Genomic DNA, 22,327 nt, shown 5'->3' on the forward strand with positions numbered 1-22,327 from the left:
CTTGGGGGCAAAGGGCAGGGTCCCACTTGCCATGCTGTGTTAGGTCTTCAGAAATTTGACTGGTTGCTTTCTCACTGGTCCCTTAACACCTAGACTCACTCATGTACACTGGCCTCAAGGTTTCTGCTCTCTGTCTCAGTTTCTCCTTGTGTGGATTTCATATGTATATTCGTGGGGCCCTTTAGTGAAGAGCTGCTTAAAGGCATTGATCGTGACTGCTCAGAATGTGTCTACGTTGTTGATTCCAAATTAACGGACAGTCACCGGCATCTTATTTTGCTTCTACGTTGCATGGTGCTTATTTTGCTCTCAATGCAGACACTGTCCCCGTCCTCACCCTCTCCTCACTCTTCTCCAAGTGATCCCTAACCCCAGTCTGTCCCCAACACTTTCTCCAGACCTTGTCTGCCTCCCTTGTCTGCCTGCCTCTGTTTCACTTTCTCCTTGGCCCCCACTCCCCCTGCGCGCTGGTCGTGCTAGGCTGCATTCACTCTCAAAAATTTAGGGCCGAGCTTCAGGCCTCCTTTGATTGCAGCATTTTGGGGAGGAGGGTAAGGGAGGCAGTTTTTATATCCGAGTAGCGGTCTCTGGGATCCCCAGGTTGGCACTGGGAGGGAGCCTGGGGCAGTGATGGCAGCGGCTTCACCCTATCAGCTTTCTGGGCACATCCGCCACCCAGCAGCACCTGAGAGGAGAACCGGCTCAGCAGCGAGCCGAGTGAGATTGAAGAGAATCATAAAGAAAATATATATCCCCCTCCCCGGCCTCGCTCCCTCCTCCTGCTCCACACTTGCCTCCTTCTCTCTCTTTGTCTTGCTCCCTCCCCCCTCCTCACTGCCTCCCTGTTTTCTTTGTTCCTACTTTGCCTCCTTCACCTTTATCTCCGTCATGCAGGCAGATCTGTCTGTCTATCCGTCTCTCTGTCTGTCTGACTCCAAATATATTTTGGTCGGCGATTTTGCAGGACTGCGCCTGCCCTCAGCTTTTCCGTCTCCCTGTCTCCCTCCCTGCTTCCCTTCCTCAGTCTCTGAGGGTCTCTCTTCCCATCACATCTTTATGAGGTTCACCGTGTGTGCCTTTTAGTTTCTCCATCCACATCTCCTCCGGTCTCTCTAATTTTGCTGCCTCCCCCATCCTCATTCCCTCTCTGGCCCTCCCTTCCTTCTCTCTTCCTTGCTTCTCTTATCTCTGTCTCTTTCCCTGCCTCTAGCTCACATCCCTGCCTCCTCTCCACTTCCCTCCTCCCGCCCCTCAAGGTGCAGATACTTCGTGTGAAATCACCTGGATGGGCTCCAACTGCCAGGTCCCCCCATTCTGTACCCCCTCCTCTGGGAGAGATTTATGGCCCCAACCTCGCATCCTCTGCATTCCGCCCCCCCCCCCCCCCAGCCCTGGGCCAGTTCTTTTCATTACCTGGTGATTATCTGGGGGCCCTGGCATTTCCCCCAGCCTCCCACCCTCTACCCAGCAGGCAGTGAATAGCACAGGGAGAAAGGGGAAGGGATTGCTCTTGGGACCAGATGCAAGGACACGGAGACCCTCCCCCTTCCCCCGCCCTTCTTTCCCTCAAGCAGATGCACATCTGGGAAAATCCCAGCTTGAGGCAGGGGAAGACAGCCTAGGACTGTTGGAACAGACATAAATCAAACACCCAGATGCCCCTCCCCTACTGTTCTGTCATTACAGCCATCCTTCCAATTCCTGCCTGTCTCCTTTGCCCCTAGGAATTTTGGCTCCGTAGTCCTGGCTGGGCCACTCATCCACTACCCAGCATAGTGCCTGGAACAAAGGAGGTGCTCAATTAATACCTTTGGTCCATGCCTAATGGAGATGTGTTGGGCAGGGTCCATGCGATTTTAAGGTTTTCCTCAGTTGGAGGTTCTTTCTGGGATCTGGGGCAATCCTTTCTGCTCCAATTTCAATTCTCTGTCTTAGTATAGTTAGTATAGACTCCATCCCTTGACGGTCCTGCCGCTATCCTCCTCTCCCCTCCCTCCACCTCCACCCCAGTCTTTACCACACCTGATTTAGGGTGTAGAAGAATCTCAGCACTACCAAGTAAAGGCAGTGGTGCCCCCTTTCCCTGACACTGTTGGCTTCTTGGGCCACTCACTTGTGCATTTAGCCCTCGGTCTCTAAATAGGCCCCACCTTCTCCATCTCTGAGAATTCTTGCTTCTGTTTAACGACTAAGGCTCAGGGAAGGAGGAGGCACCTTCCTCTGGTCGCTCTTTCAGCATGTTGGAAGCCCTACGTTTTGAATGTCTAGAGCAGGAACCTCTCCGGGCAGGGACTGTATCTGTTTCTTTATTTCTTGCAGCACAATGCTCAATGCACATTCTGTTAGAATATGCTATGAACGCTGAATGACTGTCTCAGGAAATCCCTCGTGGTGAACTTGTGCCAGTTCCCTTTTAGTTTTATTTCTGGAGTGATTTGAAATGCGGGTGAGGGGGTAGGGATGGATGGTGGTAGTAGAGGAACCTAGTAGGATAACCGGGCGAGGTGGCTGGTGGGTGCTTCTATCTTTGTTTAAAGGACTCTTGAGTGGGTTCCTTAGCTGGATCTGGGATCCCAACTCACCACAGGCTGGGCTCCACTGGCTCCCCACACTCTCTGGTCAACTGGGACCTCCTCCATGCCCAGGACCCTGGAAAGAGTGTTTACTTCTTCTTTTTTTTAGTGTTTATTTTTGAGAAGCAGAGAGAGAGGGCAAGTTGGGGAGGGGCAGAGAGAGAGGGAGACAGAGGATCCGGACGCTGATAGCAGTGAGCCCAATGCAGGGCTCCAACTCACGAACCTGAGATCATGACCTGAGTGGATGTCGGATGCTTAACCGACTGAGCCACCCAGGCACCCCAAGAGTGTTTCCTTCTAAATTCACACCTAGGGGTGCCTGGGTGGCTCAGTCGTTTAAGCATCTGACTCTTTTCAGCTCAGGTCATGATCTTACGGTTTCGTAAGTTCAAGACCCACATCAGGCTCTGTGCTGGTGGCTGGGACCCTGCTTGGGATTCTCTCTCTCCCTCTCTCCCTGCCCCTCCCCCACTCGTGCTGTCTCTGTCTCTCTCAAAATAAAGAAATAAACTTAAAAAAAATTTAAATTCACATCTTGCTGCCCAGACAGGGCCCCGCTAGTCTTCCCTTGCCCACCTCTAGCTTTCCTCCTAGAAGGGGGCTGAGCCACCTTCTTCACACTTTTCACTCTTCCCAAAGCACCCCACCCTGCCCCACCTGCCCGAGCCCCGCCCCCATACCCCCTCCAGGGCCCGCCCACCCCTAAACTCAGCTCCATATCCTGACTCTGCTTGGCCAAGCTTCTTACCTCTTCCTGGGTTTAGCTTGCACTTTCTTCTCAGGTGTCTCACCTCTGAGGTAGAAAAAACCCATGGGTAAGTGATTTCTCATGGTTATGGAGTTGGCAAGAACACTGGGACCGAGCCAGAGAGGAAGAAGTCTGGGCTTGGAGTGCCACTGGCTGTCCAGGCCCTGTGGGGTGTGAGCAGAGGTTATTTGCTGGTGCCCAAGCTAGACTTGGATTGGGGGGTGCAGACCAGTGGCCTTGCAAGTTTGGGAAGGGCAGGTGGCTTTGCTGGAGTCAGAGTGATGGGGAGGCCAAGACTCCGTTCTCTAGACCAGAAAGGTTCTTAGCTGTGCTGAAGAAAACGAGTTAGGGGAGGTTAGTCCCTGGCGCTTCTCCTTCAGCGTCCCTTCCCACCTCTTTGCCCTGCCCTCCTTCCTGGCCTTTCCTTCCTGACCTGGTCCAGAACTTGTTTTGTTCATCTTTGTCTTTCCCACAGGGCCCAGCACATAGTATGCTTAGATGTGTTCTTTGAGGGAATGAAGGTTCTTCCACCTGGCTCTGCTGCCTCTGTCATGTTTTGTCATGCTTTCTCACTGGCGATTCTGAAAGCCTCTGTGTCATATCTTCGTGGGGCGGGGGTGTTGCCGTGGGCTTCGCAGAAGAGCAGGTCCTGTTTGGTAAGGTGGCCCACCATGAGGAGAGAGGGTCCGTGGGTCTTCTTCCTCCATGCTCAAGCAGCTAGATATCTATTTTTACAGCTGTTGAAGGTATCTCCCTGCCTTTCTTATCTAATGTAAACAAGCTGTGGTGGGGATTGATTATAAGCCAAGTCAGGCTATAGGAGGAAAGATTGCTGAGTTCCACTGGGGTGTGGCTGCCTAGTGGTCTTTAAAACACTGTATGGAGTCTTGTCTGAGGTCCCAAATATATTGTAAATGAGCCAGTGCTAAATAAACCTTGCAACTTGATGGCTCTGTTCTCTCTCTTGGAATCTATCAATTTTATGTACATGATAGGCATATTTATTGATTGATAGAGGCTTGGAGGAGAAGCCTGAAATAGGACTGGCTTCCTGGGTCGCCAAGAGACATTTTGCTCTTATTGCAAAACATATTTGCACCTCTTTAATTTCTAAGGCTCTTGGAATCTTATACTGTTCTCCACCCAGGCTCCCCCTACCCCAGTCATGTACCCTGTGGGCAGTACCCCTTCGCCAGAAGCCCAGACAACACTTATCTATGCATGACGCCGGTTTTATTGATTATATGTGGCAAGTGTTTCTTTCTAGCTTGTCTTTATCTTCCCCTCTAGCAGTTTTTGGGCACCTTTTCTCCATTATCAATTGATATGTGTTATGTGCCTCCAGAAGGCAGGCTCATTTTAACCTTAGTTTAAGCAAAATCATGTGGAAAAGTGAATTTCCTTTCCAAGCATATTCCAAATTGATAAAAAATGATTTTTGGATTATATTCTCTTGGTTTATCTTTGTCCCTTTTTATTTTGTTATTGCAGAAATCACAAAGCAGACTGGGGATTAGAAACAACAAGGAAATAGGGATAAAGAGCGTCCCTTAAAAAAGTGGTGGCGGAGGCTCTTTGTTGTACATTACGATGCATGAGCTGGGGTGAGGCAGGTGGGTCTTTTTTGTTTAATCAAAAAAATTTTTTTACTCTTTATTTATTTTTGAGAGAGAAAGAGAGAGAGAGAGACAGAGCACAAGTGGGGGAGGAACAGAGAGAGAGACACACACACAGAATCCAAAGCAGGCTCCAGGCTCTGAGCTGTCAGCACAGAGCCCAACACGGGGCTCGAACTTACCAGCTGCGAGATTATGACCTGAGCTGAAGTCGGATGCTTAACCGACTGAGCCACCCAGGCGTCCCTTTTTTGTTTAATTTTTAAAAAAGCGTCTTTAAGTAATCTCTATGCCCAATGTGGAGCTCAAACTCATGACTCCGAAATCAAGAGTCTCATGCTCTACTGACTGAGCCAGCCAGGCACCCCGAGGTGGGTCTTGATGGAGGAGTCATATTGATCTATATTTGGATAAGAACTCAGGACTTTGAGACATGGTACAACTTTCATCTGACTCAGACAATCTGGTATCTTTCCTACAGCAAAACAACACAAAACAAATTGACTGAACCAGGGAGACGGTGAGAGTGTGGGGCAGCTATGTGGGGCTATGACAGGAATCCAGCACAGTCTGGTGAGAGAGGACAAAGAGGAGACAGTCAAGTACTTAAATGGGAGGACAGAAGGATACATTTAAAGATATGAAGGGAGGGGCGCCTGGGTGGCTCAGTTGGTGAAGCATCTGACTTCGGCTCAGGTCATCGTCTCATGGCTCGGGAGTTTCAGCCCCGCATCAGGCTCTGTGCTGATGGCTTGGAGCCTGGAGCCCGCTTCAGATGCTGCATTTCCCTCTCTCTCTGCTCCTTCCCTGCTTGTGCTTTCTCTCTCTCTCAAAAATAAATAAACAATAAAAATTAAAAAAAAATAAAGATATGAGGGAAGATAACCAGAGAGATAGCCCGCCTTTCCTATGCCACCTTGTGTGAAGTGTATGTATTGCTGAGGGTGTATATTGGGAGGAGGTACATGGAAGAAGGAGCCTTGCGCTATGACCACTCACAACTGCTCGTCTCAAAGAGGAGACAGGGTATAGTGATAGATGGGACCACTGGATGGATTTCTAGATTCTGTACTTACCAGGAAAGGAAGGATTTGGGGGGGAACCAGCTGTTTAGCAAAGCATCTTGGAAAAAATGAGTGTGACTCAGTACTCATTGTAGATAAAGGCTATCCCACCCTTACAGTTGTAGTTTGGAAAATAGGTAGATAGGCAGATCGATTTCCTTCTACTGTTTTTTCCTGAGGACTTTTATTAGGTGTTCTGGATTGACAGGATTTGGGGTTGAGAGAGGTTGGGAGTAGAGAATCTTAGGAAGAAGTAGAGAAGAAATTAATTTTCACTGTTAACATCAATGTATCCCATCACTTTTGAATCCCTTAATTGTGCCTCTTTGGTGGCTTCCCTCAGCTTTCTTTCTGATTCTTGTTTGGAGAATCTAACTGTTTTTTATTTTATTTTATTTTATTTTATTTTATTTTATTTTATTTTATTTTATTTATTTATTTTTTTGAGAGAGAGACAGAGAGGCAGAGAGAGAATCCTGGTCAGGCTTCATGTCAGCATGGAGTCCACCATGGGGCTCAGTCTCACGACCATTAGTTCATGACCGTGAGATCATGACGTGAGCCAAAATCAAGAGTTGGTCACTTAACTGACTGAGGCACCCAGGTGCCCCTGGAAAATCTAATTGTGATTCTTCCTGTAGCCCATGGAGTTTCTGAAGACCTCTAGGAGCAGAAGCTCAGGCTTGTCTGATTTGTCGAAGTTGATCATTTTGTTTTGGTGTGACAGAAGTGTTAAGAATTTCCAAAACTGGATTCTGACAGAAACGAAACCTGTAACTGAGGTCAGATTATGAATGAGGAACACCAGTTTTACCTCTGTCTTCGCAGAAGACACCTTGTTCACAACCATCTCAGAATGGTACTAGATGATATGGAGTCTATACAGCCTCTAGAGAAAGCCTGGCTGTCTGCTTGTTTACCTGAATAATGGTACAATATTACTAGTATCATGTCTGCATGTAGCAGGGAGTCCATAGATATTGAGGGAAGGAAGCAAAAATGTCTTAGTCTACATCTACATAGATTTTGGTCCGCATTTGGGTGGGTGGATTTTATCTACATACATTTGGTCTGGAGTGTGTTAGTCTATGTCAGGATGGGTTTTTGCTGACTCGGAATTCAGCTTCTGCCAGAGTAGGATGGGATGGGAGAGGTGCAGTACTGGGGGCGGTAGGGTAGGTAGATGAGTTGGAGGAGGTGGCTGTGTCTCCTCTTGGTCTAATGAGAAGACAGTTTGGGGTGCCATGCCTTCAAGTTCAAGTCTTAGTTGCCCCTAGTAATATTTACTTGCAGAATAAGGGTTTCTAGCCTCATTGAGAGAACATGAAGCAGGTTCTACCCTAAGGAGTTTTTATTTTACAAAGGATTCTTCTCTCTCTTTTAAAAAGAAATTTAACGTTTATTTTATTTTGGGAGAGGGGGAGGGCCAGAGAGAGAGGGAGACACAGAATCCGAAGCAGGCTCCAGGCTCTGAGCTGTCGGCACAGAGCCCAAAATGGGGCCCCAACTCATGGACCATGAGATCACTACCTGAGCTGGTCAGACTCTTAACTGACTGAGCCACCCAGGCACCCCTAGAAAGGATTCTTCTAAGTAATGTTCAAACAGAATATAGTACAAAGTAAGATCATAGGTGGGAAGATGACTGGTAAGTGATCCATTTGGTGAGGTTGTTCTCAGAAGACTCCTGGGAGATAAGTTTGGATATTTATTTTCTTTAGTATGAGCTGAATTTGGTTACTTCAGCTTTCTTTCCAACCTTTCAGGGAAGCTGCCTGACCTTAACTTCTCTTTTCCCAGGGGAGAAGTAACACATTTATTACTACTGAAATGGTTTCTTTCTCTTTTCCTTTTCTGCACAGACCAAGACTGAGAATTATTATTATTATTATTATTATTATTATTATTTTTATTATATTTTAGTATCTAGATCTGTATTAATCTCTATAGCAAATATTTAACTGGATCTGTATAATTGAGCAAACTGGATTTACTGTTTCAAGGTGTGGTGGATTTGTGTGTGTGTGTATGCGTGTGTGTATGTGTGTGTGTGTGTGTGTGTGTGTGTGTGTGTTTGGGGGCATGGAAGGAAGTCCTAAAAGATGCTCTTTTAATTGGACCATGGCCCAAGGTGAAGATGTAGGTTGAACTGGGAAACAGTCATACAAAATGCCAAGAAGGGACAATTTTCCCAGGCTGACTGATGGTGTACAGAAGATACTCCCTAATCTTGCCAACACTGGAAAATGAGGTCTTTTCTACTCTAACTTTCTGTCAACTATGAAGCCATCTGGGATCTTGACATCCCCTTGCTATGACAGTTCATTTCTGATTTAGGAATAGCCTTACTGATTCATAGTTTATGTATTTTTTACTTATTTTGGCAGGTGGGGAAATATGCACAACATGCCCTTCATTGTGAATTTCCAGAGACGGGTGTTCTCTATTTGCCACCATTGTCTTGCACTGTGTGTAAATGAATGCGTGGTGATTTGGGGGTGTGGTGGTGGTGTTAATAATTTATGGGGGAAATGTTGCTTTTGCTTAAATTCTTTTGCACAAAGAGTTTCTGTGGCGCCTAAATTTTCCAATTTGGAATTTGCGTTTGTGTTCATTTACACTTAGTTGAAATCTGATCTTCAATAGACTGAATCCAGTCTTTTTCACTTAGAAACGTTGTGTGGTTTCCATTTACGGGACCATCCAGTTTCTCGCTTTAGACCCAACCCAAGCTATAGAGAATCCATCTGTGTAGTGATTTCGACAGTACAGGGAAAATGATAGCAAATACAGCACACTCTTTTCTCTGGGAGCTTATAGTACAAGGGCATTTCATGGATCCTTCCCCATCCTCCCGAGACAAGTCCTGGTGTACACACCATTCTGTCCTTTGACTATTGTCCCACTCCTCCATTCTGCAGGCCAGCCTTAAATGTAGTTATTGCAGTTTGAGTATCGTGTCATGGTGCCTACTGCCAAAGCATTAGATGACTTATTTTCCAAATTCAGTAAAGCAGTGGAAGTAATAAAACTCTGTGTTGTCTCTCTGTTGAGATGTCACACATCAAGGGGATGACGCTGGAGCAAATTGTAAATGTCACAGATCATGCACTTGGTCTCAGCCGACGTGGGTTACTTCCTTTATACTTTCACTTTGTTGTGGTGAAAGAGATTTGGACCACAGTTCTTATTTCATATCTCTGACATTGCCAAGCTGGGCTGTAGACCCTGGGGTACTTCCTTGGTTGTGGCCAGTTAGCTCTTTGCACCTCAGGCTTCAGCTGGGGAAAGAGAGGCAAGCCAAAAGCATCACCAGGCAGAAGCTGTGCTTCTCTGCTCCACCTCACCACACAACTACTCTTACCCTCTTTCCTAAAGGGGTGTTCTCCCAGTGTGAAGTTCTAGGCCACTGAGTTATGCCACTGGATAGTAATGAGGAGAGAGCAGGGGCAAGGAAGAGCATGCTGGAGAGATCAGATATCTATCTGTAAGTGTGGCCAGAGAAGCTTCTGGAAGGAGGGTCATGCTGAACAGGGTTTGGAAAGAGCGTGTTCTAGGCAGAGAGGGAGAGTCTGTGTGAGGGCTGATGTTAATGCCAGCAAGATGTGCATGTGTGGGGAAAGATTTGTCCTGGTCAAGCAGAGAGACACAGAAGGTTAGTAGTAACAGTAAATGGTAGAAGAACACTGAAAAGGAAGCCTTGGAAATACAATCTTAGAAGTTTGGATTTAACAGAGAGCAGGATACTGCAGGTCTAGTTGTGGTGGTGTGGGGAGGGGAGGGGGGAGACAGAGAGAGAGAGAGAGACAGACAGAGAGAGAGAGAGAGAGAGAGAGAGAGAGAGAATCTTTGTAAGACTTGAAGAAAGTGTCATTTTCCAGAAGGAGGGTAGAGGGCACTCACACTTCAGTTATCTGCTGCAATGCAGTAGTCAGGAAGAATGTGATTTAGGGCTTTATCCTGCTTCAAGGAAGGGCAGCACTCTCTGATGGCTGCTGGGTGAATCTGACTGAGAGCCCAGAGGATGTGATTGTTCAGAGTTACCAATTTTATGGACCAGGAGGGAGGACCAGAGACTATGGCAGGAGGCTGGCCCTGGATATACAGTATTCGTGAACTGTAGGAACCTAGTAGATGGAGGTCTAGTGTAGACAAGGTGTGCTAAGTGTCTAAGTGACTTCATGTCAGCTGAATTGAATTGAAGGCTGGTTGTTGATCCCCAAATATCTGAAACCAATGATTTCAGTTGGAATTCCTTAGATTTAATCCAAATTTTTAGGCAATTTCCCCCAATAAAGTCAGGATCCTTAGAGGCTGCTTTGTCAATGGTCTTGTTTTTGGACATATTCAGGGTTTTCCTCCTTTTGAAACTAAAATAGAAAGGCAATCCTTTACCTTCTTTTTTGATCTTCCTATACTAATAGCATGTTCAGAATACCCATTATTCTTTATCTTAAGTCCATATTCTTTAACAACTTGAAAAAATAATGAGGAGATACAAAAATAGACAAAGAGGTCCATATCGATGTCTGATGTCCATCAGTCTTCGTGCTTATTTCCAAGGATGATTTAATAAATACTAACAATGCTCTAGGTGCTGTGAGCTCAGAGCTGGTCACAGACATGGGTCACAATGGGGAAGGCTGGTGCTCATTTTTTATATTCTACTCGGTCAGGTGTCTGGTTATCAACAACCACCAAACCAGAATATCAACCTGACACAGCTGAAGTCCTTTTCCCCAGCATCACCGTGAAGTTTTAGCTCTGGAATGGGGGAATCGTATTTTGGAAGTGACTGGTGAGCTGACATTTTTCTGGTACTGGGTTCCTCGGGGTTAAGGATAAAGAGGAGATTGCCATTTTCTGGCAACCATTCCCAGTCTGCTCCTGACTGGGGGCCAAGTCTGGGGAGCAAATGGCCAAGTGAATTAGGGAGGTTGAAAAGATGTTTTGTTAAACCATCCTCATTAAATTGGCACCGTCTGCCTTACTACTCTCTTTTGTCCCAGTTGGGGCTGTCCTTTGTGACAGATGTTTCCTAACGGTGTGTGCCAGCAACATCTGGAAGGCTTGGGTGATGGCTGAGGTTTGGGAGGGCCAAAACTGGAGGTTTTTAGGCTGTCAGGGAAATTGCAACCATCTTCCTGCTATTGGGTTCCCATTTAAAAAAATACCTGCTCCCCACCCCCTTCTTCCTTTATGCGATGAGAATGAAAGTTTCATTACCTTCTCTAGCATTTCCTAACCTCACTGAATATGGTTTTTTTTATTCTCAAGAATGAGGTAGTGACTAGAAAATATTTGGAATAGGACAATGAAAGAGTAAAACGATGAAAGAAGTCTCAGGAGGGTGACTTATATTTGGCATCTAGAGATCTATTATCCTATATTTCTACTAAAAGCCAAGCTAAAGGAGGTAGGTTAAAGTTGTGGGTAGGAATTATAATTAGCTGTAAAATTATATCTGGGAACTATTGGGATGGCTATGGGGATGTTTGGAATCTTTCCCGACATCTAAAAATATAGTCTGGAGACATTTTGGCGCTAGATTGGGTTAGGATTTTCCTTTTTTTTTTTTTTTTTAAAGTAATCTCTACACCCAGTGTGGGGCTTGAACTCAAGACCCTGAGATTAAGAGTTGGATGCTGTACTGACTGAGCCAGCCAGGTACCTGCTCCCTTCCCCAGTCGATTGGATTAGGATTTTAGCAGGACATGGTTTAGATGGAGCTTTCAGATTTAATGATTTCTCCACTTCTAGCTCTGGCCCATCAGTATCTATTTGAGATGAAAGGGAAGACATTGGCAGAGGGTGACCTAGACACAAAGATAAGAACTGGCTCAAACACTCCTTTAAAAGCCATGCTGCAGTCTTGACCCTTTATGGAGGCAAGGTGCCACGGTAGAAAGAACATGGTCTTTGAAGTAACAAGGAACCAAGTTAAAATTCCAGCTCTTCTTTTTACTGACTGTATGAGCTTAGGATAGTTGTCTCACCTTTCAGTCTTTAAAGTTGGAATAATAACACTTATTTCATTGGGTTGTTATGGGGGTTAAATGAAGGAACATATGTGCATTACAGCTTAACAAATTCTGATTCTCCTTCACCCCTTTCTCCATGTATCCCTAATTTTTTCATATATATCTGGTCCCCCTATTTGCCTGATATAATTTTTCTCTGCTTCCAGCCTCTGCACATGTTCCCCCCCATGCCTCTTACAGTTCAAGCCTAGGGCCCGGATTTATTAATTTGTGTTAGTCCCACAAAATGACAATAACTGTATGTAGTTTTTATAACCGTACTAACATGAGCCAAGGTTGTGGTTTCTTTCCAGGCATTTTTGCTTGCTGACAATTTTGGTTGTAAATCAAAGACAAAGGAGTTCTATCTTCCCACCCACTCCTCTGATCTAAAGTTCCTGATTTGGGCTAGATCATTCTGGGTGGGATTTTGTTGCAACCAAAAGTGATGGCAAGCTTGTTTATAAAGGCCATTCAGGGAATAAGAATCCGTAACCTTTACTACTGGGACATTCTTGTTTTCTTCCTAACTTTTTGGTTTGAAAAATATCAAACCTATAGAGAGTTGCAGGAATAGTGTAATTAACACCCATTTATCTTTCACCAGGATTGATTGTTAATATTTTTCTACATTTGCACGCTCTCTCCAGTGCTCCTGTGTGTGTGTGTGTGTGTATGTGTGTGTGTGTGTATGAAATATGGTCCATAGTTTACTAACTGTCCAATTTTTTTAATAGTAAAATGTTTCTCCCTGATCCAGGTCCAATCCAAGGTTTTGCATTGCATCTCATTGTTGTGTCTCTCTCTTTTTAAAAAATATTTTATTTATTTTTGAGATAGAGAGAGACAGAGTGTGAGCAGGAGAGGGGCAGAGAAAAAGGGAGACACATAATCCGAAGCGGGCTCCAGGGTCTGAGCTGTCAGTACAGAGCCTGACATGGGGTTTGAACTGTGAACCACGAGATTGTGACCTGAGCTGAAGTCTGACACTCAACCCACTGAGCCACCCAGGCACCCCTGTGTCTCTTTATTCTCCATTAATCTGCAACAGTTCCTCAGGCTGTCATTCCTGACACTGACAGTTTTGAACAGTTTTATAGAAAGTTAACTTTCTGTAGAAGGTTGTTTTGTAGACTGATCAATAAAATTTTTTTTTAATTTTTATTTATTTTTGAGAGAGAGAGAGTGTGCATGAGCAGAGGAGAGGGAAGGGGCAGAAAGAGAGGGGGAGAGAGGATCTGAAGCAGGAACTGCACTGATAGCAGAGAGCCCGAGGCAGGGCTCGAACTCATGAACCATGAGATCATGACCTGAGCCAAAGTCAGCCACTTAAATGACTGAGCCACCCAGGTGCCCCTAGACTGATCATTTTTATCGTTAGATTCAGGTTACACATTTTGGGCAGTAATATTATATAAGAACATTCTTAAAGACAAGGGGTGCCATGTAAGCAGGGAGCATGTTTTCTTCCTTCCCATTGTGTTTGTAAGATCAAGCACAAGGACTTAGAAGGTGTCCTTCTAAGAAGGTGCTTACTGTTGAATGAATGAATGAATGAATGAATGACCAAAGACTTTTACTGCTACCTAGGTCTATTATTTTTCTACTTGAGGAGAGGAGGAAGAGCAGCCTTCTATATCCTGTTACCATTTTAAAAAAAAATTTTTTTTCAACGTTTATTTATTTTTTGGGGGGCAGAGAGAGACAGAGCATGAACGGAGGAGGGGCAGAGAGAGAGGGAGACACAGAATCAGAAACAGGCTCCAGGCTCTGAGCCACCAGCCCAGAGCCTGACGCGGGGCTCGAACTCACGGACCGCGAGATCGTGATCTGGCTGAAGTCGGACGCTTAACGGACTGCGCCACCCAGGCGCCCCTATCCTGTTACCATTTTTATTAGACATGTTTGAAGGCTTAAAGGAAACCTAAGACCTCTGTAATGAGCCCATGGAGAAGGGAAATGAGGTGGGGACTATGATGTGAGGCAAGCTGTGGAGTCTCTTTACCCTGGGGGTGGGTGGTGATCATACTATGTTTAGACTGGACGGTGAATAAGGTGGTCCTCAGATGGAAAGAAACACAGCATGCAGAACCTAAGAGTACATGGTCTGTTTCCTTACTGAGAGAAATTAGTTATTTAGGGTTCCAGATTTTATTATACTTCCCTCCCCTAACTCCCATTTGAATCCCAAGAATGGCCTGGTGAAAATTGATTTCTGTCCCTCCTCCTTTCGCAGTGGGGACAACCCCATATTTCTCTCCTTCTCTACCCTCCATCTCCCCCCTCCCCACCCACACAAGTGTGTATTTTCTAACATTTATAAACGGTGGTTGGGCGGCCATTCTCTCCGGATTATTTATTGTTGAGAAAATCTATAACTCCTTGGACTTCTCATTTTGATGTAGAAGCTTTCATCTCTGTCGCCTGGGGGAAGTGAGGTTATGAGAGGTACTCTTTGCCTCTCAGAAATGTGTTTTCAGGCTTCCCTTTGGGGCCCTTTCTCTCTCCAGCTCTGATCATCTCAGACATTTCTGACAGTCCTTCCTGAGGCATCTGGGGCTTGGGACTGGATTCATCTATTTAACTCTGCAAGGCTTCCGAGTGCCTGATGCACATGGTTCCTGCCCCCTTTCTGAGAGTCTACCTACCCCTGTCTTTGCAGCCCCTTATTTCACCAGGTTCCAGAAAAAGGGCCCTTTGTATCCATGTCAGCTCTTGATTATCCAGTCATGGTGGGAATAACCTAAAATAGTGAATGATACTAAAATGACTTTTGTTTGATTTTTAAGTGATCAAATCCTGCTTAGAGATAATCCATAAAGTGAACAGCTTCAATGAAAGCAATCCATCATGTTACGCTCCCATGGTTGACTCTATGGCATCTCTTCTTTGGCATCTCGAGAGGGAGGCAGATGCAAGAACGCAGCTTGTTCAGCCCTCACTGTGTTGTTAGACGCGCTGGACATCTAACAACGTCTATTGAGAGTTCTGCAGAAACCGTCTCCATGTCTTGTTTTCGAACTCTGGAGGAGGCCTTTCCTTAGTTTGAGAACCAAATGCTTAGTTCAAAGAACATGAAAATAAGTAGCCAACATATAAAACTATCACTTTTTCTAGGGTTTCCATCACACCCAGAGTAAAAGCCAAAGTCCTCACAGTGACTCTCAGACCCTAAGTGAAGAATCTGGCTTCCAACTTTCTCTCTGACCTCATCCCCTACCTCTTCCCACTCACTCACTCCATCTTGGCCCCACAGGCCTCCTTGTTATTCCCCCCAGATCGCCAAGTATCACTTCACACCCATGAGGATGGCTGCTATTAAAGAAACAGAAAATAGTGAGTGTTGGCGAGGATGTGGAGATATTGGGACGCTTGTGCACTGTTGGTGGGAATGTAAAATGGCGCAGCCGCTGTGGAACACAGCATGATGGTTTCTCAAAAAATTAGATATACAATTACAGTGTGATCCAGCAATCCCACTTCTGGGTATATATCCCAAAGAATTGAAAGCAGAGACTCAAAAAGATATCTGTACTCCCATATTCATAACAGCATTATTCACAATAGCCAAAAGGCGAAACCCACATACTCATCAATGGATGAACAGATAAACAAGATGTAGTATATACATACAACGGAATATTATTCAGCCTTAAAAAGGAAGGACAATCGGATACCTGCTACAACATGGATGAACCTTGAAGGCCTTATGCTAAGTGAACTAAGCTGGTCACAAAAGGACACTATTGTATGATTCCACTTATATGAGGTACCTAGAGTAGTTGAATTCATAGAGACAGAAAGTAGCATGGTGGTTGCCAGGGTCTGGGGGGAGGGAAGGATGTGGAGTTACTGTTTAATGGGTATAGAGTTTCAGCTTAGGAAGATGAACAAGTTCTGGAGATGGATGGTGGTGATAGTTGCACAACAGTGTGAATGTGAGGCTGTCTTGGACCACCCTTTTCATTTTATTTATTTATTTATAAAAGTTTATTTATTTATTAGTAATCTCTACACCCAGAGTGGGGCTCAATTCACAACCCTGAGACCAAGAGTCACGTGCTCCTCTGGTACTCCCCTGACTGAGCCAGCCAGGAGCCCCTGGACCACCCATTAATTTTTTTTATGTTTATTTTTGAGAGAGAGACAGAGTGTGGGTGGGGGAGGGGAAAAGAGAGAGGGAGACACAGAATCCAAAGCAGGCTCCAGGCTCCGAGCTGTCAGCAGAGACCCTGATGCAGGGCTCGAACCCATGAACCATGAGATCCTGACCTGAGCCAAAGTTGGATGCTTAATGGACTGAGCCACCCAGGCGCCCTAAGGATCACCCATTTTATTATTTTTTTAAATTCTTTTTAACGTTTATTTATTTTTGAGACAGGGAGAGACAGCATGAATGGGGGAGGGTCAGAGAGTGGGGGAGGGTCAGAGAATCTGAAACAGGCTCCAGGCTCTGAGCTGTCAGCACAGAGCCTGACGCAGGGCTCGAACTCACGGACCGTGAGATCATGACCTGAGCCAAAGTCAGAGGCCTAACCGACTGAGCCACCCAGGCGCCCCAAGGATCACCCATTTTAAAATCCCAACACACATCCTGAGCACATCTGAACTTTTCCTTGCTTTACTTTTTTCTGCAGCACTGATCGCAAATCCAACACAATATATATTCTTTTTTTTTTTTCCAACGTTTATTTATTTTTGGGACAGAGAGAGACAGAGCATGAACGGGGGAGGGGCAGAGAGAGAGGGAGACACATAATCGGAAACAGGCTCCAGGCTCCGAGCCATCAGCCCAGAGCCCGACGCGGGGCTCGAACTCCCGGACCGCGAGATCGTGACCTGGCTGAAGTCGGACGCCCAACCGACTGCGCCACCCAGGCGCCCCACACAATATATATTCTTATTACTTATTTGTTTATTGTCTGCTTCCTCCTACAGAAATGTAAGCATCTTGAGTGGAGGGATTTTTGTGTTTTTCTTTGATTTATAGCAGTGTTGAATAACTGGGGACCAGTATATTTGTTGATAAATAAATGAATGACCATGGTTAGACATACACTTCTAGAGAAGGCACAGACAGAAAGAGAAAATGGGAAAATCCCATTTTTCATTTCATTTTGTTAACTAAGTTCTACGTTTGGCTATGAGACTCGCCCATGTTCACGGTGGCTTTTGCTCTGTTTACTTTTTCGTATGTATTCTGAACTGTTTCCACTTTGGAAGTGTTTGTGTTCCACATACACCACACTTAATATTCTTTAAGGTTGTTGCCCTGAACTCAGAGCCTCTACTCTTGTATTCCTGACTGCTCCCCAGAGTTGCAGGGCTGCTTGAATTAGGACTTGGGAAACTCTGGGAAACTTAGCTATCCAGGAGACTTTACACTTGTTTGTTTCAGAGCCACTGGTTTGAATGGCTCGGGACTTTTCATTCTCCTGAAATTTTAAGGTGGAGGAGAGAATTTATATAATTTGGGTTCAGGAAGAAGCTATGCTTGGATGGAGAGATTAATATCATCTCTGGAGATGTTGCGTTTCAAGTCCACTTCTCTGAAATTTTGAGAACCTTTGAGAAAATAATTATTTAATAGCCTCATTAGCCTTCCTCCCAAGTCTTTATCAAACTTCTATCCAAACTGTGTTTGAAGCTCTACAGGAGGAGCCACAGGGCCAGCTTCCTGATTGGTAGGGGTAGTAACAGCCAACAATAGGCAGTGGAACTTAACTGCCTTGGAAAAATGTTTTGAAAAGGAAAGGTCCAGAGTGAGGGCAGTACCCTTCTTAGAGACAGAGGAGTGAACACAGTGACCTCCAGGATGGAGGAGAGTGGGTGGGGCTGGCTGGGAAAGCAAGACAGCCTGCAATTTAGTGGGTGGATTGTTGGATTTGACAGGAGTTCTTCTTGGCGACTTGGGATGGAACTTTTGTTTTGGAGTTTGGAATGAGCTCAGAGACTGAGAGAAACACAGGGAGGAGGAGGGAGAGAAGCGGGGAGCCGGGGGGCATTATGGAATTCATACAAGCTGGCTTCATGTTCCCTGGCCTCTCTCTGCATTTCTTTAAGTACCTCCCCTGCGCCAAGCACCTCCTTTGGGAGAGACTGTTTCCTAATTAAACTGAGATTCACAGGCCCAGGGCCCTCATTAGGAAATGTCCTCAGGAAATGCTCTTGAAATAGATGAGTGTGCATGTTCTAGTTGTTCTAGTCTCCTGTTTCCACCTCTGTTTGGCCCTTTCTCTCTTTCCAAAAAAGAAAAAAAAATGAAAAAAACCTTACTTCTAGGAATCTCAAGATATAGCAATCAATCAATACACTATATGTACATTTCCTCTGTCTTATATGCCTCTTTTGGTTTCTTGGTACAATTATGAGCAGATCCTTGTCCTGGGTAGTGATGGCTGGGGATAGGAGTGTGGAATTCAGAAGGAGGAGGTATATGAATCCTGGCCCTGCCCTCTGGAAGCTTTTGGACTGTAAAAGAATTTAAGTGACACACCCAGGACTCCACCAGAAAGGAGAAATTAGTTTCAGCTGAACATCAGGATCGGCTGTAAGTGCTGGTGACAAGGGGAGGAAGGTTGGAAATGGGGGATTAGTCAGAATGGCTTAGGAATGGCTTCCTAGATGTGGGGGGAAAAGTTGTAGAATAGAGTTAAAAAGAGCTGGAGGGTCAAGACTGGAAGAAAGGAGTGAGGAGGGCATCCCTGGCAGGGCAGGTAACTTACCCAGGCCAAAGGCTCATCCCAGGAAGGGTAAATCAGGATGTGAGGAGCTGAGTGAGAAAGGAGGTGATGGGCCTGAGGGTAGGGGGAGAATTAGGGCAGAGCTCTGGCAGCTGGGTAAGAGAGTCTGGACTGAATATAAACTTTTGGAATGATTGAAGATTATTACAAGAGAAAGGGTATTTCTGAACATGACGTTTGAGGACGATGTTCCTCTGTATTGGTATAAGCTGGATTGCAAGGAGACTTGCTTAGGATTCCCAATCATGGGTTTGCTTCTTCTTCTACAAGTTTGTTGTTCATTTGTTTGTTCTGCTTGCTTCTGTTTGAGTCATAAGATATGATTATTTAACTTCCATGTGTTTTGTTCTTTGGGTTGCTTCTCTGGTATCTTTGTACTTCGTCTGTAGCCCACTTTCAGTCATCTTCAGTAAAAGTGGGAAGAGCCCAAGGACCATCCTGCATAACAAAGTGGAGGGAAACAGAAATGATCAAAAGCATGTATGACCCTGCCATTCAGGTGGTCCTCCTTTGGGATTCTTGCTCGGGGCCCATGGCTGAACTTCAGGAGAGTGTAGGACATTTTTTTGAGAAGGGCAACATCAAGGGAGTCTGTGATTCAACAAACGTTAAGAACCACTGTTGTGTCTTTGTTGGGAGGTAGGTGGCTGAGGATGGTTCCCCAGAGAGAGAAACATGGTACAAGCATCCCTAGGGCCAACCACAGGAACGTCCAGAGACAGTTGAAGGAGCTGAGGGAGAAAGAGAAATTGGGAAAAGAGACATGGGTTCAGGGGAACTGGTAAGAAGAGTGCCCCATCCTCCCCTGTTCTCCATCCTCTTTCTAGCAGGTATTCCTTCCCTATTTTCTCCATGTTCTGACGATGGCAGGACTCTGGTTCCCCTTCAGTTTAAATATGTTGAGTGTCTGCTGTTTATCAATCTATGTACCAAGTCCTCTCACAACAGTACGTCATGCATTTCCTTTGTTGAACCTGAAGTGCACAGAGTGGAATCAATCCCTTCCTCCATCATAGCATGTTGGCTCTATCCCTTTCTGTAAGACCCCTTTTTGATTCATTTTCTTCTTTCCTTTCTCTGTTCCCATCTCCCCTCCTCACTGGGGGCACTTGTGTAGTGTCTTTAACAAATGCTCCTCCAATCCATGCTCTATATGTGTATTTAGATACATTCATCCACTCAACAACCACACAGTGCCAACGGTGTCAGGCACAGTCATAGGTGCAGGGAATGCAATCAGGAGCAAAATAATAAAAAAAAGTCCTGTTTTCATGGAGCTTACATTCTTTTGGAGTGAGACAAATCATGAACAAATAAATAAGTAAAACATGTAGCACCTCAAATAGTGATAAGCCCTATGGAAAAAAAAAAGCAGGGCAAGGGGATAAGATATGTTGAGGGGGATCAGGAGCAGACTGCAGTTTTATATGGGGTGATTAAGGAAGGTGTTGCAACAAAGGTGCTATTTCAACAAACACAGTTAAGGAAGAAACTGTGTGGATATCTGGGGTAGAAGTGGTCCAGTTAGAGGGGACAGCAAGTACAAAGGCCCTGAGGTAGGGTCTTGTCTGGTATGTTAGGAGACCAGAATGGTTAGGTTAGACCAGAAAGGTCAGTGGCTAGAGAAAAATGAGTGGGAAGAGAGAGAGACAGAAGGCTGAGAGGTAGCTGGGTGAGTGACAAATAGTGTAGGACTTTGTGATGAACATGCTCACATGGGTCTCCTCATGGACTCAGCAGAGTTTCCTTGGGGTATGTACCTAGGAGAAGGATTGTGGGGTTGGAGGGGGTGTGCACTCTTAATTCCACTAAGATTATGCCTCAAGATGGTGGCACCAGTTATACTCCCACCAGCAGTGTGTGGTAGTCTGTATCTTCTCATAGAATTCTCATGATGATCCAGTAAGGGAAGTCAAGTAAAGTTCCTTATGGAGGAGGAAACTGAGGCTTAGAGAGATTAAGCAAATTACTCTAGTTACATAGCCAAGCGGAAGAGCCAGGGCTCAAATTCAAAAGTTTTGACATAATGTTCTTTGCTCTTACCACTACTGTACCCAGCACTGACTCTTTCAGAAATAAGATGAGGCATCTGTAGACAAAGATATTATTATTATTATTATTAATTAAAAAATGTTTATTTATTTATTTTGAGAGAATGCAAGAGAGCATGTGAGTGGAGGAGGGGCAGAGAGAGAGAGAGGGAGAGATAATCCTAAGCAGGCTCTGAGTTGCCAGTGCTCTATTCGGGGCTCGAACTCGTGAACTGAGAGATCATGGACCTGAGCCAAAATGAAGAGTCAGCTTAACCGACTGAGCCACTCAAGGGCCTTCCAGAGATATTATTGTTATTATTATTATTATTATTTTAATTTTTAATTTTTATTATTATTTTGCATTTTTCTTTTCTTTCTTTTTTTTTTAAACTCTACTCTATTTTTCTAATTAAAATAAAAAAAAATTTAAGTAGGCTCCACACTCAACATGGAGCTTGAACTCATGACCCCAAGTTCAAGAATCATACACTCTACCCATTGAGCCAGCCAGGTGCCCCAAGACTTGCATTTTTCAATGCCTGGTCTAACTCAGTCAGCCTAGGACCCCAAAGTGTTTAGCACTAGCATGTATGTGGGTGTCTAATTAGAGTCCTTAGAATTTCAAGGTGAAATATATGGATTAAGACTGTTTTCATTTTATCATGAAGGCTAGCTAACAGCTTGAATTTTAGTGCATGATTTTGAGGCTAGACATTTATAAAGATTAATTGATTTTCAAAGTTTGGGGACTTTGGATCAGATTTTAATATTAAATATTAAGTAGGTTATATTACATGCATATTGTTGGCTAGGCACCGAGATAAGTACTTTCCAAGCATCATGTCACTTACTCCTGACAACAACTCTGTGAGGTGATTACTTTTACTCCCACTGAGGGGTGAACTCATTTGTCCAGAGTCACCCAGCTATGAGGTTGAGTTGAGTTTTGAACCTGAACAATTTACCTGCAGAGCCTTTATTCTTAACTACTAAACTGTGCTGCCTTCCTGTGAAGGAAGCTTTTAGAATGTCTTCCCTTTGAACTCTTAAAAACTGAGAATGAACTGAAGGTTGATGGGGGGTGGGAGGGAGGGGAAAGTGGGTGATGGGCATTGAGGAGGACACCTGTTGGGATGAGTACTGGGTGTTGTATGGAAACCAACTTGACAATAAATTTCATATTAAAAAAATAAAAAAAATAAAAAGGAAATGCTATGTATACTAACAGTGAAAAATTTTTAAAAATCTGTGAGACTAATAAAAGGCGGGATGACTATTTAAATAAATTACTATTACACACTTGGAAAAAAAAAGGAATCTCTTCCCTTTGAAACTGAGGACAACTTCCTGTCAAGTGGGGTGGTTTAGAGCAGTCATGGGAAGTGAGGGGTTAGGTGGACAGGAATATCCAGAGGGAGAGGATCTGAAGTTTGAAAATGTTCCCCAGTTGTCTTCATTATGTCTCCCTCTGTCCCTGAAGTGAGAACCTCTGCCCTAGGCATCCTACCTGGATTAGAGATTCTGAAC

General features: G+C 44.8%; 1 protein-coding gene across 6 annotated transcripts in view; it reads left to right on the forward strand.

The window, feature by feature from the left end:
- The first annotated feature begins 3,295 nt into the window (after window positions 1–3,295).
- LOC125169484 (cationic amino acid transporter 3-like) overlaps window positions 3,296–22,327 on the forward strand; it is a 111,735-nt gene continuing 92,703 nt past the window's right edge. For 3 of the 6 annotated variants that reach the window (XR_007153696.1, XR_007153697.1, XM_047864880.1), the window contains exon 1: window positions 10,691–10,802. The gene's annotated coding sequence lies outside the window, so the exon portion shown is untranslated. Of the gene's footprint in view, window positions 3,392–10,690; window positions 10,803–22,327 lie in introns of those variants that run through there. The other 3 variants (XM_047864879.1, XM_047864881.1, XR_007153698.1) reach the window with 2 other exon arrangements.

Source organism: Prionailurus viverrinus, chromosome B4 (assembly GCF_022837055.1).
Source record: "Prionailurus viverrinus isolate Anna chromosome B4, UM_Priviv_1.0, whole genome shotgun sequence".
Classification (NCBI taxonomy): domain Eukaryota; kingdom Metazoa; phylum Chordata; class Mammalia; order Carnivora; family Felidae; genus Prionailurus; species Prionailurus viverrinus.